The sequence below is a fragment of the Ceratotherium simum genome, chromosome 31 (assembly GCF_057802395.1).
Source record: "Ceratotherium simum simum isolate JZ-2026a chromosome 31, ASM5780239v1, whole genome shotgun sequence".
NCBI lineage: Eukaryota > Metazoa > Chordata > Mammalia > Perissodactyla > Rhinocerotidae > Ceratotherium > Ceratotherium simum.
The window spans coordinates 6,224,600-6,242,014 of record NC_141930.1 but is presented as its reverse complement, the minus strand read 5'-3'; the positions used below and the strand labels follow the sequence as shown (position 1 = coordinate 6,242,014).

General features: G+C 36.2%; 2 long non-coding RNA genes across 5 annotated transcripts in view; one reads left to right on the top strand and one right to left on the bottom strand.

The window, feature by feature from the left end:
- The window catches only part of LOC147913009 (uncharacterized), a 94,551-nt gene that overhangs the window by 13,949 nt on the left and 63,187 nt on the right, over nucleotides 1-17,415 (top strand). For all 4 annotated transcript variants that reach the window (XR_015549216.1, XR_015549217.1, XR_015549223.1 and 1 more), the window contains exon 2: nucleotides 12,052-12,110. This is a non-coding gene — a long non-coding RNA (uncharacterized LOC147913009). The remainder of the gene's footprint in view (nucleotides 1-12,051; nucleotides 12,111-17,415) is intronic.
- The window catches only part of LOC147913010 (uncharacterized), a 36,859-nt gene that overhangs the window by 13,751 nt on the left and 5,693 nt on the right, over nucleotides 1-17,415 (bottom strand). The window lies entirely within an intron of this gene.

The following is a 17,415-nucleotide window of genomic DNA, read 5'->3' as shown; positions in this document are numbered from 1 at the left end:
CTAAAAGATCACTGAAATCTAGCTCACTAATTCAGTTTATTAAAATAAAGAGGAAAAAAACAATAAAGCAAAAGTCTTGCAAAGGAACTATTTAAGATAACCTTTCCCAGTTATGTGGCATCTATGGCCCCGCTAAATGGCAACGTTTTTTCTCTGTCTCTCTCGTCTTTTCAATGTTTTCAGATTTATAAAAATAGGCTTTTCACTTGACCCTCATTTGCTGCTTTCTCTCTTCAAGCTGTTATGCCCTTCTCCTGAGTCTCTCGTGTTTTATCAGATGTCGCTTGTTTTTATGCTCTGTATGCTTTATGTACTTTGTGCTTTTCTCCTTTTCAAACTACTGTGGATAATTGTGGGTTTGGGTTCCCTGACAACCTGTCCTGCTCCTTTGTAAACTTCCTCTGGTGGGTAGAACACAGACCAGCTGCTGTTTAATAAAGCAGCATCTCATTTCACTCCTTCCACATCCATCAAAATGTCTTTTCCTAGATCTGGCATTCTTCCACTATTATTTGGTTAACTTGCCACCTACAAGTGATTTTTCATTTCTTGATTGGGAAAGAATCTCTCAAGGGTGATGTTTTTCTTGTCGACTTGGAGACTACCAGCTTTCCTCCTAGAGACAAAGAGCTTGTGCCTTTGCCATTTTGATACCTATCCTGGCTCCAGCACCATGAAGCTACTGGCTTTGGTGAAAATTAGTGGTATTTGGAGAAAAATATCACAAATTTAAGCTCATCTTGAGTTAAAAAAACAAAAGAAAAATTACATAGCCTAAATTGTTGGACTGCTAAAATTAGTTACAGTAATAGCAATTCTGAATGTTTGTGTGTATATATTTTTCTTTACTTGTAAAAATCTCAAGTTATAGCATTCATGTATACACTCTCATTTATTTTTTCCTATCACTTTTAAGACACAAGCAAGAATTATTTTTCTCATTTTGTGGATGGGCAAAATGAAGCGAAGCTAAGTGAGCAGAAATATAGTGACACAGGAGGGAATAAATGTCTTCCGATTCGCAGCCTGCTGCGTCCAGCACTTTGAATCTGCTGGCTTCTGTGAAACTTGGCGGTATTTGGAGGAAAATGTCACCATTAAAGCATACTATAGCTTCCACTGGACCAAAGGGAGTCTGTGTCTACCTTCGGGATGGAATGCAGTGATCTGTTTTTGAAAAGTCACATGAATCTGTAACTGTCAAAGAGGGCAATTTCTTTGATCACTCCAAGAGTCTGTTAACTGATTAGAAAGGGTTCTTAATAATACAGCAGGTGTGAGACGGCAGGCGATCTATTCCTAACTGTGCAATCCATTTGAGGGCTCGTTATTAAAACACTGTTAAATGCCTAAAATAAGAATATTGGGCGTTTTCAGACAACATCTATTGTAAGGCCTATGGATAACCAATTTTTTTTTGAGGAGGTCAGCATTATATTAAAAAACATATATATTTAATCTTTTTTCCTACTTACAATACGTGTTCATAAAGTAAAAGTTTAGAATATGCAAAGATGCAAAACCAAATTGACTGTGGTTCTATCACTTTGGTTTAATTATTTTTCAGATTTATAAGTACGCATACACACAGAATTTTACAAAAATGGGTTTGTGGGTCTCTCAAGGGAACTTCAATAAATAGCATCCTTTTTCCACATCTGAAAAGTTAGAGAAAAGAGCCCCAAAGGAATATAGAGACCAAAATAATGTTTATTACTAAGAGAGGTTAGGCAGAGTAAGTGGCTTTATATCTGTTAGCCAAGTAGGCTTGCTAATAGGAAATTCCAGGATTACGCAGATTTCTCCATCTAGTCCCAGGTTGTTCCAAACAAAGACCTAAATGTAAAATGCAAAACTATAAACTCCTAGAAGATAACATAGGAGAACATCTAGATGACCTTGGATTTGGCAATGACTTTTCAGATACAACACCACGGGCATGATCCATGAAAGAAAGAATTGATAAGTTGGACTTCATTAAAATTAAAAACTTCTTTGTGAAAGACAGTGTCAAGAGAATGAAAAAGTCATAGACTGGGAGAAAAATTTGCAAAAGGCATAGCTGATAAAGAACTGTCATCCAAATATACAAAGAACTCTTAAAACTCAATAATAAGAAAACAAACATCTAAATTAAAAAATGGGCCAAAGACCTGAATAGACTCCTCACCAAAGAAGACATACAGATGGCAAATAGGCATATGAACAGATAGTCCACCATACTCCATCATATGTCATCAGGGAAATGTAAATTAAAACAACAATGGGATACCACTGACTTCACACCTATTAGAATAGCCAAAATCCACAACACTGACAACACCAAATACTGGCAAGGATGTGGAATGATAGAAATTCTCGTTCATTGCTAGTAGGAATGCAAAATGGCACAGCTACTTTGGAAGACAGTTTGGTGGTTTCTTATAAAACTAAGCATACTCTTACCATATGGTCCAGCAATCACATTCCTTGCTATTTACCCAAAGGAGTTGAAAGCTTATGTCCACACAAAAACCTGCATGCATATATTTATAGCAGCTTTATTCACAGTTGTCAAAACTTGGAAGCAACCAAGATGTCCTTCAGTAGGTGAACGGATAAAGTGTGGTACATCTAGACAATGGCATGTTATTCAGTGCTAAAAAGAAGCGAGCTATTAAGCCATGAAAAGATACAGAGGAATCTTAAATGCATGTTGCTAAGTAAGAGAAGCTAATCTGAAAAGGCTATATGTTGTGTGATTCCAAGAATATGACATTCTGGAGAAGGCAAAACTATGAAGACAGTAAAAAAATATCAGTGGTTGCTGCGGGTTAGGGAGGAGAGAGGGATAAATAGGCAGAATACGAAGATTTTTTAGGGCAATGAAATTACTATGGTACTATAATGGTGGATACACAACATTATAAATTTGCCTAAACCCATAGAACGTACAACACCAAGAACAAACCCTAATGTCGGTTATGGACTCTGGCTGATGATGTGCCAATTTAGGTTCATCAGTTGTAACAAACGTACAACTCTGGTGGGCGATGTTGATAATGGGAGAGGCTATGCCTGTGCAGAGGTGGGCGTATAGTAGGGGAAATCTCTGTAACTTCTGCTCAGTTTTGCTGTAAACCTAAATCTGCTCTGAAAAATAAAGTCTATTAAAAAAATGCAAGAAAACATAATCCTGTGCTAAATTGGGTCATCCAAACTGTAAATATTCAAAGTAGAAATACATCAATGTTGGCTTACATAATCAAAAAGGACTTGATGGAGGAAAGCTGGACGTTATTTGACCCATGAAAGATGGATACACTTTGGCTGTGGGTCAAAAGAGGAATGGGATTAACAAAGGTGTAGCAGTATCTAAGACTCAGAGAACTTCATTATGTTTGTTCTCAGAGATAGTGGCACATCTCAGATTAGAACACTAGTCTAGTCCTCGTCTTTCTTCTTAAAGTGCCTTTGAAAAGTACATGTTGAACCTTCAGAACGGTACTGAGAGAATCCAGTTCAGTACCTTCGTCATTATAATAATTCTGCTTTTCTCCGTCTGTTCTTTGGACTATCTATGTTTTCCTGATCTTTGTGACAAAATACTGAAAACGGTAAGAATTGGAAAATTAAATCTAGATAGTACTAGCAATTAGAAGAGTTACCTCTGCGGGAACTTAGCTTCAAATCCCACGAAGCAATTATGAAGAACCCTTAATTAACAGTCATTTGAGCATATTTGTGGTAACCACTATGTGATAACTCTGGCCTAATCTTTAGGGTTACACTACACAGTAAATAGTAGCTACAGTTACCAAGTATTTTGTGCAAGCTGATATATAAAGGGTACAGCAAAAATTACTGAAACCAAGAATATTAGCATCTAAAAAATGTTTATCAGGGGCTAGTATAAATTCTATGATAAAAAGAGGACCCATTGCACTTTCACATTTATAATAATTGTTCTGATAAAATGTTGAATCAGCCATAATCATTTATATTCTTGGTACTTGAATATATTCTTGGTACTTGATTTCTCGGTACTTTTGATAATAACATATGCAACTGTGGAATTCTTTACCATTTACTACCTGTTTGTGCTATGCATAATGAAAAACCATTATATTAAATTGCCTCTGCAGCAGGGAAGTATTTTCTACTGGAATAAATTCTTTGAGTAGATTTCTGATTCATAAATAGATAGGGAGGTGAAAAGATTCCGTTAGGATTAGGATTTTGAATTATGTTAGCCATTATTTTTTCTCCCTATGGGGAAAATCTAAAACCTAAGACAAAGCTAGAATTTAGCAACTTGTATCACATAATCAGGACATTCTTCTTTGCATAGTAGCTAATCCCAAACCATCAGGGTGTGGACTATGCTTTTCTTTTTTAATGGGTTTTCATTTTTAAAGTCACTATTATTTAACTTCAAAAAAATCAATTATTATTATCCTATCTTCTGCCTACATGGACGACAATTTATAAAATCTTTAAAACTCTGTCTTCATTTCTATGTGGTTTACCATCAAATGGTATATGTAACATATTATATTTAATATGTATATCAAAAGTGTTTCCTTTTGCCTTGTATTTTGGACCTAATTGTGATTTTATTAAACACATGTTTCACCTTAGTCTTTTCCACCCCACATGTCTTGCTTATTGTTTGTTTGCTAATGTGACTTTCCCTCTCTGTATCAAACCCACTTAATGGGCGCTTATGAAATATTTACCTCAAGCTCATTGGAATTTTTTTTTTATCTTGCACTGTTTGATCATTCTATTGACCAATTTTCTTTAGATAATAAACATATCTATTTAAAGTTTTATGTTATGATAGTATGATATAACACATCTTGTTAATTTTCTAACAATCACTATAGTATTGAATAGCCTACCCTTTAGGACGTATTTATTTATGATATCATTATGGGTATCATAATAGTGCATGATTTTATAAACATGTATGAAGGTTTGCACTTTTCCAAAAAGCCTCACTATAAATTCTTTTTTTTTTTTGATTTTTTTGTTTATTGCAGTAACATTGGTTTATAACATTGTATAAATTTCAGGTGTACATCATTATACTTCTATTTCTGCATAGATTACATCATGTTCACCACCCAAATACTAAATACAACCCATCACCACACACTTGTGCCGAATTATCCCTTTCGCCCTCCTCCCTCCCCCCTTCCCCCCTGGTAACTACCAATCCAATCTCTGCCTCTATGTGTTTGTTTGTTGTTGTTATTATCTACTACTTAATGAGGGAAATCATACGGTATTTGACCTTCTCCCTCTGGCTTATTTCACTTTGCATAATACCCTCAGTGTCCATCCATGTTGTCACAAATGGCTGGATTTCATCGTTTCTTATGGCTGAGTAGTATTTCATCGTGTATATATACCACATCTTCTTTATCCATTTGTCCCTTGATGGGCACTTAGGTTGCTTCCAAGCCTTGGCTATTGTGAATAATGCTGCGATGAACACAGGGGTGCATGTATTTTTACGCATTGGTGTTTTCAAGTTCTTTGGATAAATACCCAGCAGTGGAATAGCTGGATCATATGGTAGTTCTATCCTTGATTTTTTGAGAAATCTCCATACTGTTTTCCATAGTGGCTGCACCAGTTTGCACTCCCACCAGCAGTGTATGAGAGTTCCCTTCTCTCCACATACTCTCCAACACATGTTGTTTCCTGTCTTGTTAATTATAACCATTCTGACGGGCGTGAGGTGATATCTCATTGTAGTTTTGATTTGCATTTCCCTGATAGTTAATGATTTTGAACATCTTTTCATGTGTCTGTTGGCCATCTGTATATCTTCTTTGGAGAAATGTCTGTTCAGGTCTTTTGCCCATTTTTTAATTGGGTTGTTAGTTTTTTTGTTGTTGAGATGCATGGGTTCTTTGTATATTTTGGAGATTAAGCCCTTATCCAATGTATGGTTTGCAAATATCTTCTCCCAATTGTTAGGCTGCCTTTTTGTTTTGTTGCTGGCTTCCCTTGCTGTGCAGAAGCTTTTTAGTTTGATGTAGTCCTATTTGTTTATTTTTTCTATTGTTTCTCTTGCCTGGTCAGACATGGTGCTAGAAAATATGTTGCTAAGACTGATGTCAAAGAGCGTACTGCCTATGTTTTCTTCTAGAAGTTTCATAGTTTCAGGTCTTACATTCAAGTCTTTAATCCATTTGAAGTTAATTTTTGTGTATGGTGTAAGGTAAGGGTCTACTTTCATTTTTTTTCATGTGGCTATCCAGTTTTCCCAACACAATTTGTTGAAGAGACTTTCCTTTCTCCATTGTATGTTCTTGGCTCCTTTGTCGAAGATTAGCTGTCCATAGATGTGTGGGTTTATTTCTGGGCTTTCGATTCTATCCCATTGATCTGTGTGTCTGTTTTTGTGCCAGTACCGTGCTGTTTTGGTTATTATAGCTTTGTAGTATATTTTGAAATCAGGGAGTGTGATACCTCCAGCTTTGTTCTTTTTTCTTGGGATTCCTTTAGCTATTTGGGGTCTTTTGTTGTTCCATATAAATTTTAGGATTCTTTGTTCTATTTCTGTGAAAAATGTTGTTGGAACTTTGATAGGGATTGCATTGAATCTATAGATGGCTTTAGGAAGTATGGACATCTTAACTATGTTAATTCTTCCAATCCAAGAGCACGGAATATCTTTCCATTTCTTTGTGTCTTCTTCAATTTCTTTCAGCAATGTTTTATAGTTTTTGGTGTACATATCTTTCACCTCTTTGATTAAGTTTATTCCTAGGTATTTTATTCTTTTTGTTGCAATTGTAAATGGGATTGTATTCTTAATTTCTCTTTCTGCTACTTCGTTGTTAGCGTACAGAAATGCAACTGATTTTTGTATGTTGATTTTGTATCCTGCAACTTTACCGTATTCGTTTATTACTTCTAAAAGTTTTTTGGTGGTTTCTTTAGGGTTTTCTATATATAAAATCATGCCATCTGCAAATCATGAGAGTTTCACTTCTTCCTTTCCAATTTGGATGCCTTTTATTTCTTTTTCTTCCCTGATTGCTCTGGCTAAGACTTCCAGTACTATGTTAAATAGGAGTGGTGAGAATGGGCATCCTTGTCTGGTTCCTGTTCTTAGAGGGATAGCTTTCAGTCTGTCACCATTGAGGATGATATTTGCCATGGGTTTGTCATATATGGCCTTTATTATGTTGAGGTACTTTCCATCTATACCCATTTTATTCAGAGTTTTTATCATAAATGGATGCTGTATCTTGTTAAATGCTTTCTCTGCATCTATTGAGATGATCATGTGATTTTTATTCTTCATTTTATAAATGTGGTGTATTATGTTGATTGATTTGCGAATGTTGAACCATCCCTGCATACCTGGAATCAATCCCACTTGATTACGGTGTATAATCTTTTTAACGTATTGTATGCGATTTACTAGTATTTTGTTGAGGATTTTTGCATCGATGTTCATCAGTGATATTGGCCTGTAATTTTCTTTTTTTGTGTTGTCCTTGTCTGGTTTTGGTATTAGGGTAATGTCGGCTTTGTAGAATGAGTTAGGGAGCCCCCCCCTCCATTTTTTGGAAGAGTTTGAGAAGGATAGGTATTAAGCCTTTTTTGAATGTTTGGTAGAATTCACCAGGGAAGCCGTCTGGTCCTGGACTTTTATTTTTCGGGAGGTTTTTGATTACTGTTTCGATCTCCTTACTGGTGATTGGTCTGTTCAAATTCTCTATTTCTTCTTGATCCAGTTTTGGAAGGTTGTATGATTCTAAGAATTTATCCATTTCTTCCAGATTGTTGAATTGGTTGGCATATATCTTTTCATAGTATTCTCTTATAATCTTTTGTATTTCTGAGGTGTCTGTTGTAATTTCTCCTCTTTCATTTCTGATTTTACTGATTTGTGCCTTCTCTCTTTTTTTCTTGGTGAGTCTAGCTAAAGGTTTGTCGATTTTGTTTATCTTTTCAAAGAACGAGCTCTTGGTTTTATTAATTTTTTATATTGTTTTTTAAGTCTCTATTTCATTTATTTCTGCTCTGATTTTTATTATTTCCCTTCTTCCACTGATTTTGGACTTTGTTTGTTCTTCTTTTTCCAGTTTCTTTAGGTGCATTGTTAGATTGTTTATTTGAGATTTTTCTTGTTTGCTGAGATTAGCCTGTTTTGCTATAAACTTCTCTCTTAGAACCGCTTTTGCTGTATCCCATAAATTCTGGCATGTCGTATTTTCATTTTCATTTCTCTCCAGGTATTTTTTGATTTCTTCTTTGATTTCGTCGTTGACTCAATTGTTGTTCAGTAGCATTTTGTTTAATCTCCACGTATTTGTGGCTTTTCTGATTTTCTTCCTATAGTTGATTTCTAGTTTCATACCGTTGTGGTCAGAAAAGATACTTGGTATTATTTCAATCTTCATAAATTTATGGAGACTTGTTTTGTGACCTAATATGTGATCAATCCTGGAGCATGTTCCATGTGCCTTTGAAAAGAACGTGTATTCTTCAGTTTTTGGATGGAATGCTCTGTATATATCTACTAGGTCCCTCTGTTCTAGTGTGTCACTTAAGGCCAATGTTTCCCTATTGATCTTCTGTTTGGATGATCTATCCATAGGTATAAGTGGAGTGTTAAAGTCCCCTACTATTATTGTGTTACTGTCTATTTCTCTTTTTATGTCTGTTAATAATTGCTTTATATATTTAGGTGGGTGCATAGATATTTAGAAGTGTTACATCCTCTTGTTGGATTGCTCCCTTGATCATTATGTAATGCCCTTCTTTGTCTCTTTTACAGTTTTTGTTTTAAAGTCTATTTTATCTGATATGAGTATTGCTACCCCAGCTTTCTTTTCATTGCCATTTGCATGGAGTATCTTTTACCATCCCTTCACTTTCAGTTTGTGAGTGTCTTTAGGTCTGAAGTGTGTCTCTTGTATGCAGCATGTATATGGGTCTTGTTGTTTTATCCAATCAGCCACCCTATGCCTTTTAATTGGAGCATTTAGTCCATTGATGTTTAAAGCCTTACTATAAATTCTTTAAGGACATTGTATGATTAGTTAATCCTGTATATTTTCTATAAGACACTAACTTCATACTGGGAAAATTAAGGAATCAATTTCAGGAAAATCGAATGTTGGTCTACATACATTAGCTTTCATGACAATGCTGAAAGTGATTTCTCTGTGTAGTGCAAGTGTGATTGAAAAAATGACAATTGCATCCTAGCTGTATACGACATAGAATTCTTGTAAAGTTGTTCTTTGGTTTGTAATTGTAGTGTTGTTTCTCTGTCTTTTTGATTCACTGTCAACATCATTACTCAAAATAACAGCAATGAAACCAACCACATTCCCATTGGGCATAATTAAGTCTGCCATTGTAGTTTATGAACATGTTACAACAATGCTGTATCTTTTACTGTTGTGATTCTTCAAGTACCTGTTTATAGCTCTGTCATTTCTTTCATTATATGTTAGCTTTTGAGTAAATTTCTGTCATTTATTCTACAGCCAAGACTAACCCAGTGAGGTAGTTTGGAAGCAAACATTCTTTCAGAACTGATAGCTTGGCTTTGTTCTAGGACATTAGTTGGTGACATTTTTTGCAATAAATGTTTTATTACTCTTGAGTGATGTTGTTGAAGTTTGATTAAAAGTCAAGGACCCTGTCAAATAAAGAAGGCTTTCTATGGGGCTGAAAATAGAGTGTGTTACCCAGGAAGCTTAAGATAAAGCATAAACTCTTTGGGAACAGATTAGAATCATGTTGTGTGAGTTAAAATCATGTGTTATATGAAAGTTACAAGAAGATAAGTGTGTCTGTTTGAATGAAATGTTTGAGGATAATCAGTCTAGTGTGTGTATATTCCACAAACTCATGTTTGTGTGAAATATAAGGTTTTAGAAACTTTGTAACAATTCTCCACAGTATACATGTCAGCAACACTACGGCCTATGGATAGAAGAGAGAATGAATTCAATAGCTTTGCCTCAGGTCGGCCACCTAATACAGAAGTTGGTGATTAAGAAAACATTTTTAACATCTTACCTTTAGGAAGGATCTGTGCTAATTTCCTCATTTTTCATATCATCTTTAGATGCTGCCCAAGATGATTAATTCAGGGCTGGAAATTTAACTATGTAATTTAAAGCCATAGAGGCAACCACTGGGCTAACTCAAATAAGTAATATAAGGTGAAGGGGAGACAGAAAGAGGAAGTAAGGTAGGTGCCCAAACTCCTCATCTCTCATGGTGAGGAAACAAGGGGAACTTTCAGGCCTTTATAAGTAAAGAGAGACAAATAAACATATTATGAAGAAGGTAACCAGTAAAATAACTGAAAATAAAAACTGTTGAAATACCTGTTTTTAGGAGTATGGGGCTAGAAGGTCAGATTTGAGAAAAAAGACCTTACCTTTTCACTCTTAACTTTCATATTGTTTAAATTTATTTTTTCATGTGTATCTTGTATCTTTAGAAAACAAACTCTCCTTTGTGTTTCCATTCCTCATTCTCATGGTCTATACGTTTTATATTCACATGAAGCTTTACCCAAATCTCAAATCCCTTAAATCCTTCCATCTTTCTATAAGAATGAGCCATCTTGTATGACCTCCAGAGCATTTTCACTGGGTTTTGTGCCCATGCCAGTCATCTGGGTGGGACCGTCTACACTGTGCCTACACTGGCAGTTTGAGGGCTTATTGGAATAAAATAGCTGTTATAGAATGTGGTTCCAAAGGTTAGAACAAAGACCTTCATGCAAATGTAAGAAGAAGAGAACAATCAGAGTTGTTCAAAGATGGGATAAATTACTTCGAGAGGGGCTGAAGACCTGTCACTGGAAGGTTCGGCTTAGGGTCAGTGGCATTACCATCGTTCATACAGTGGAAAGTGAGATAAAATTGTGGCTGAATTTCTGCCTTATCCAGGTACAAGGCACATGCAGGGAATCTTCTCTTTTTTTCTTTCAATATGTAGAAGAGGATGTAGTGCGCAGCCTCTAGGATAGTGTTTCTCCATGTATCATCCATAGACCCCCTAAATGAGAATCAATGTGGAATGTTTGGAAGTTTCTGGGCCCCCAAATGTACATGTACATTCCTCAGAACCTTTTGAGTCCTGGGAATCTTAACTTTTAATAAGCTCCCCCAGGTGGTTCTGGTGCCCGCTAAGGTGTGAGAGTCTCGCGTGAAAAGCAGAAACACATACAAAATTTGTGCCAGATAAATATACTTCAAGAATGTGGCTCTTACGTGACCATCACAATGTGTGCAATGAAATAGCGTCTGGAGAGGAGAAGGTCAATGCCAAGATTTAAAAAAAATTTGTGTCCATTGTGTTTTTATAGTTTTATCTCCTCTCTTCATTCGACATTATTTTCCTTTCACTTCATGCTATAGCGGTAGTGATGAATGCTAATGAGGCAATAGTTAATCTAACCCCAGGCATTCATTTTCAGGTAATTGTTTGAAACCAGAACAGCACTTAACAGCACTGACTTACCTGTTTGGGAGATTAACTAATTAAAAGCTCAAGCAAGACAGGTTTTTTTTTCCCTAAACTGGTTAAGAGGAAGGAAATTAAAAAAAAGAATATTTACCTTCTGGTACTTTTCTGCCATGATTTTATAGTCTTAAAATACGGAGGGTGTTTTTGATTTCTCTGTTTTGAAAAATAGGATGGCAGATTCGTATGAAATGGTGGGGGAGGCACAATTGCAAAATGAGTCATATGTATTTAGCCATATTTATTTAGAAAGATGCGGTAGATGGGGGCAATGTTTTAGACAAATTATCCAGATGATTAAGGGAAAACAAAGAAAAATTGTAAGTTTCATTAGCTACGTATATTTTTTATACTGTCTCAAACCAATATACTTTGTGGACTGTAAATTTTAGTCCAAATTATCATTGGTCTAATAAGAGAGATTAATGAGCTATATGCTATAGGACGAGTAATCACTCTATTGATGATTCAAAAAGAAATGCCACCATCTTGTTGTTGATACAGTGAGAGAAGATTTATTTTATTTCTTTTTTCTTTTTCTTTTAGCTTGAGACAACCAGCAAATCAAACCTCAGTATATTTTCCACAGTCTCACCCTTGGCCAGGTCAGTATTGAAAATGTGTCTTCCTGAGAGCCCTTGTTGCACTTGGGTGCCCGTTTACTTTTGACACTGTGTAGCGATACATCAAAACCATCTTTTTTAAAGCAAAATCCGTTTCAAACGAGTCTCCTATCTTTAAAAGTTTCCAGCCATCTTAACTGTCTAAGAAAAACTGAAATACCTGCTATGGACGGCAAGATTTTGGCTAAATTTCACAGATTATTAATCTTATGATGTTCACTCATATACTCCAGGTAGCTTGGTTGCACTTTCCCTTTTCAAATGCGCTTTTAAACTGTGTAATGTCGCTCCGCTGTCTCCGCAGAGCTGGCTGTGATATCGTTGTGTGTGAAATGATCCTGTTTATAGTTGGATGTCATCTTGTTAAATCTGGGACGTGATTAGGGGTTTTTCTGGTTTGAGAAACACGTTACGATATTGTGACTATTGCCATTCATTATGTAGATTATATCCCTTTTTTATTTTCCTTTGAAATGAAAAGATGAGGGCTTTTAAAGTTATTCTTTAAGATGGTATGTGCTCTTTAGTAGAATCTGAAATGTAACTGTAATAAATATTCATCTAATCTACAGGACTTGCACACGGAGTTTATCACCATTTCAATTTCAAGCTTTCATTATATGCCGTTAGCGCTGTCACATTGGACTGGCTCATTTTTCGCCCTTTGATAGTGACGACAAAAGATCTAGACCCTTTTTATATTTTGTAGTTATGTTCAGGCTTAGTAAAAAATCTTATAATATTCACTAATTCACGCATGCTTGTCTCATGGGGTAAGGTAACCGTATCATTTGCTTCAGTTCTCTTCCTTTTCTTGTTTAAATTCTGAAGCTCTTCTATTTCTAAATTCATTTTCTTTGGTACATCCAATTCTCTCCAGTACTCCCAGGAACAGCTGTGGGTGGTGATGGGCGATGTGTGGAGATAGTGATTCCACACTCTGCACATCCCCCCGAACAGCTTTATAAAACACGGGAAAGTACAGGAGAGCTCTGTGGCAGATGGACTTTCAAATAGTATTCACCAAAATCTTTCCCTCTCATATCAAGAAACTTGAGCTATATACCCTACTTAGTATGCTGACATTTCATGGTTGACATCCTCATATATTTTCCCTTTCACTTGATGGGCAGGGATGAGAATAGGGGTGCCCTTTTCAAACAAAACAAGCTTTCATTTTTAGCATCTGTGAGTGTTGACTACAACAAATCTATTTGGCTGAATTCTACTTGTTTTCTAAATTCCTATGCTGTACACCTAATGAAGTGACTGCCAAGTGTTGGAAAAAATGCTAGATAGTTCTCTAAGTGTTCCTTACCAGCTTGGCTCAACGATTGCAATATTCGAATATATATTTAGTTTAGAAATTGTTAAGAAAGGAATTTTATGCCATCTTTCCTTTCTTTTTCTCTCCAATAGTTGAGTATTTGTTTTATTGATTTAAAAACGTCACAGAAATTGGTGCTAAAAGAACTGTTGAACAGTCTGATGATATCAGATACCGTGTTTAAAAAATCTTGACCTTGGAAAGCATTATCTAGTTTAATTTAGGTCCTGTGCTTTGAACTTATTTTTACTTTGTACTCAGGAATAATTAGATGACCAAGCAGTTTTCCCAAATGGAAAAAATGTTTTGCCAAAGAGATAGGGAATTGCACCTACATTTTCATCTTCTTTACACAAGGCAGTTTCAAATATCAAAAACTTTCAGCAGAAATATCACATCCTTGTTCTCAGTCCTGCAGTAAATTTGGTTACGGAAAATTTAATACAGTCTGTGTGGAGAGTCTGGAGATAAGTAAGTGTGTTGTTTCCTCTTGGGTAACTCTAAATTGTTTTCTTTAAACTTGTGATTTAGCAGGTAATCCTCTAGGTGAACCTTGGCAATCTGGTTACACTGTGACGCCAGGCCCTCTGAAAACAGCAGGTGATTGGCTAGCTGCCTCACCATGTCCAGCTCTGGGCCTGGGGGAAAGAGACATGTGAACGTTTATGATGAATTTTAGTGTGAGGTTTATTTAGATCGGAAAGTAACCATGAATGGTCATAAGAGAAGTTTGGGGTTTAGGACCCATTAGTGAGTGGCAGTGTCGAAAATTTCACTTGTACAGGTAACCCCTGGTACCACCTCTCCTGCTTATTTGAAGGGGAGACAAATGCTTATGAAAGATTTAAGATTAACCTGTAGAAACAGAAAAATCTGTCCTCTGAGAAATAGAAAAGAATCTGTGATAGGGAAGGGTTCAAAACCAATGACCCTAACCATTTTGTGGCAGTAGAAAGTGGGCTTTGTTATAAGTGATTGGGCACAGCAGGGGCAGGTTGTTATTTATAAGAGTAGCTAACAGTTTTAGGTTCACAATTATATGCCAGACGCTGGCTCAGATGCTTCGTGTGTATAATCACATTTTATCCTTTTAACTATGTAAGGTAGAAACTATTATTTCTTTTGTTACACTAGTGAGAGAATTGAGACTCAGAAAGATAATTGTAGAAGACAGAGTGATGGTTCCCCCAAATATGTGGCTTCCCCACATCCTAATCCCTGAAACTCATGAATATGTTGTTTTCCCAGGAAAATGAGGCTTTTCAAATGTGATTAAGGTTGAGGGCCTTGGGATCATCCTGGCTTATCTGGATGGGTCCATCCTCATCACATGAATCCTTAAAAGGGGGAGCACTTTTCCTGGCTGTAGTCAAAGATGCAGATGTGATGATAGAAGAGGGGTCAGAGAGATGAGAAATTATGGCTTTGAAGATGGAAGAAGGAGGCCATAAGCCAAGGAATTCCGGCACCCTATAGAAATTGGAAAATGCAAGGAAACACATTCTCCCCTAGAAACTTCAGACAGTGTCTTAGTTCATTTAGGCTGCTATAACAAAATACCACAGGCTGGGTGGCTTATAAATGACAGAAATGTATTTCTTATTCTTCTGAAGGCTGGAAGTCCAAGATCAGGGTGCCAGCATGGTCAAGTGAGGGGCCTGTTCCAGGTTCCAGACTTCTTGTTGTATCCTCATATGGCAGAAGAGTCTAGAGAGCTCTGTGGTGTTTCTTTTATAACAGCACTAGTCCTATTTATAAGGGCTTCACTCACATGATCTAAGCACCTCCCAAAAGCTCTGCCTCATTGATTGCATCACATTGGGCATTAGAATTTCCATATATGAATTTTGGGAGGACACAAACGTTCAGACCTTAGCAGAAAGGATCAGAGCATTGCAAATATTTTGATTTTAGTACAATGAGACCCATGTCAGACTTATAACCCCAAGAACTGTAAGATAATAAATTAGTGTTGTTTTAAGCCACTATATTTATAGTAATTTGTTACAACAACAGTAGAAAATTAAGACAGTAAGGTTATTTGTATTTATAGAAGGCCTGAGAAAGCCTCAGAATCCTTAGCAGGGCTGACAGAATGCATTTCTCTTCCGAAGCCAGTCAGTGAAGACTAGAGGAGGTGACTGCTACTGCAAATGTGAGGAGAGCAACTCAATACTTGAAGAAACAATGAAAAATCAAGCAAACATGACACCACAAAAGGATCACAATAATTTTCCAGTAACTAATCCCAAAGACATGAGTATCTGCAACTTATCTGACAAAAAAATAAAAATAGCTGGGTTAAGAAAGCTCTGTGAACCCCAAAAAAACCCAGAAACACAAAACACAGAAAGACAGTTCGACAAAATTAGGAAAACAATACAGGAACAAAAATGAGAAGTTTAACAAAGATAAAAAGAATAAAAAAGAACCAAACAGAAATTCTGGAGCTGAAGAATATAATGAATGAAATGAAAAATACATTACAAAACATTAATAACAGAATGGATCAAGCATAAGAAAGAGTCTGCAAAATAAAAGACAGAAGCTTTGAAATTATCCAGTCACAGGAGAACAAAGAAAAAAGAATGAAAAAAAGTGAAGAAGGCCTATGGAAACATTGGATACCATCAAGACAAGCAATCTGCAAATTATTGGAATCTTAGAAGGAGAAGAGAGGGAGCAGGGGATGGAAAGCTTATTTAAAGAAATAATGGCTGAGAACATCCTAAATTTGGGGATAGATTTGGATATCCAAGTTCATGAAGCTTACTGGTCCTCAAAAAAACTAAACGTTAAGAGATCTTCTCCAAGATACGTTATAATAAAACTGTCAAAAATAAAAGACAGAGAAAATCTTAGAGGCAACAGGAGAAAAGAAGCTTGTCACTTACATGAGAATCCCCATAAGACTATCAGTCGATTTCTAAGCAGAAACCTTATAGGCCAGGAGAGAGTAGGATGATATATTGAAAGTACTGAAAGAAAAAAACTGCCAACAAAGAATACTTTATCTCACAAAGTGGTCCTATGAACCTAATGAATACTTAATATAAGAGGAAAATTGTGACTTCAAAAACATAAAAAGAAGGAAGAGTAACAGAGTAGAGTTTTTGTATGTGATCAAAGTTAAATTGTTATCAGCATAAAATAGACTTTTAGGTCTATAAGGTATTTTATGTAAGCCTCATGGTAACCACAAAGCAAAACCTACAATGGATTCACAAAAGGTGAAGAGAATCAATGTACACCACTATGGAAAATCATCAATTCACAAAGGAATACAGCAAGAGAGAAAGAAAGGAACAAGGGAAATACAAAACAGCCAAAAAACAATTAATAAGATGACATTACTATGTCCTTATCTATCAGTAATTATTCTAAATGTAAGGGATTAAATTATCCAATCAAAAGGCATAGAGTTGGGGCCGGTTCCGTGGCTTAGCAGTTAAGTGCACGCACTCTGCTAGTGGCGGCCCAGGTTCGGATCCCGGGCGGGCACCCACGCACCGCTTCTCTGGCCATGCTGAGGCAGCGGCGTCCCACATACAGCAACTAGAAGGATGTGCAACTATGACATACAACTATCTACTGGGGCTTTGGGGAAAAAAAGGAGGAGGACTGGCAATAGATGTTAGCTCAGAGCCAGTCTTCCTTGGCAAAAAAGAGGAGGATTGGCATGAATGTTGGCTCAGGGCTGATCTTCCTTGGAAAAAAAAAAAATGGCATAGAATTGCTGAATGGGTAAAAAAACAAGATCCTACTATATGCTGCCTACAAGAGACTAACTTCAGAATTAAGGACACACATAGGCTCAAAGTGAAGAGATGGAAAGATATTCCATGCAAGTGGAAACCAAAAGAGAGCAGAGGTAACTATATTTATATCCAACAAAATAGACTTTAAGACAAAGATTGTAATAAGAGACAAAGAAGGTCATTATATAATGACAAATGGGTC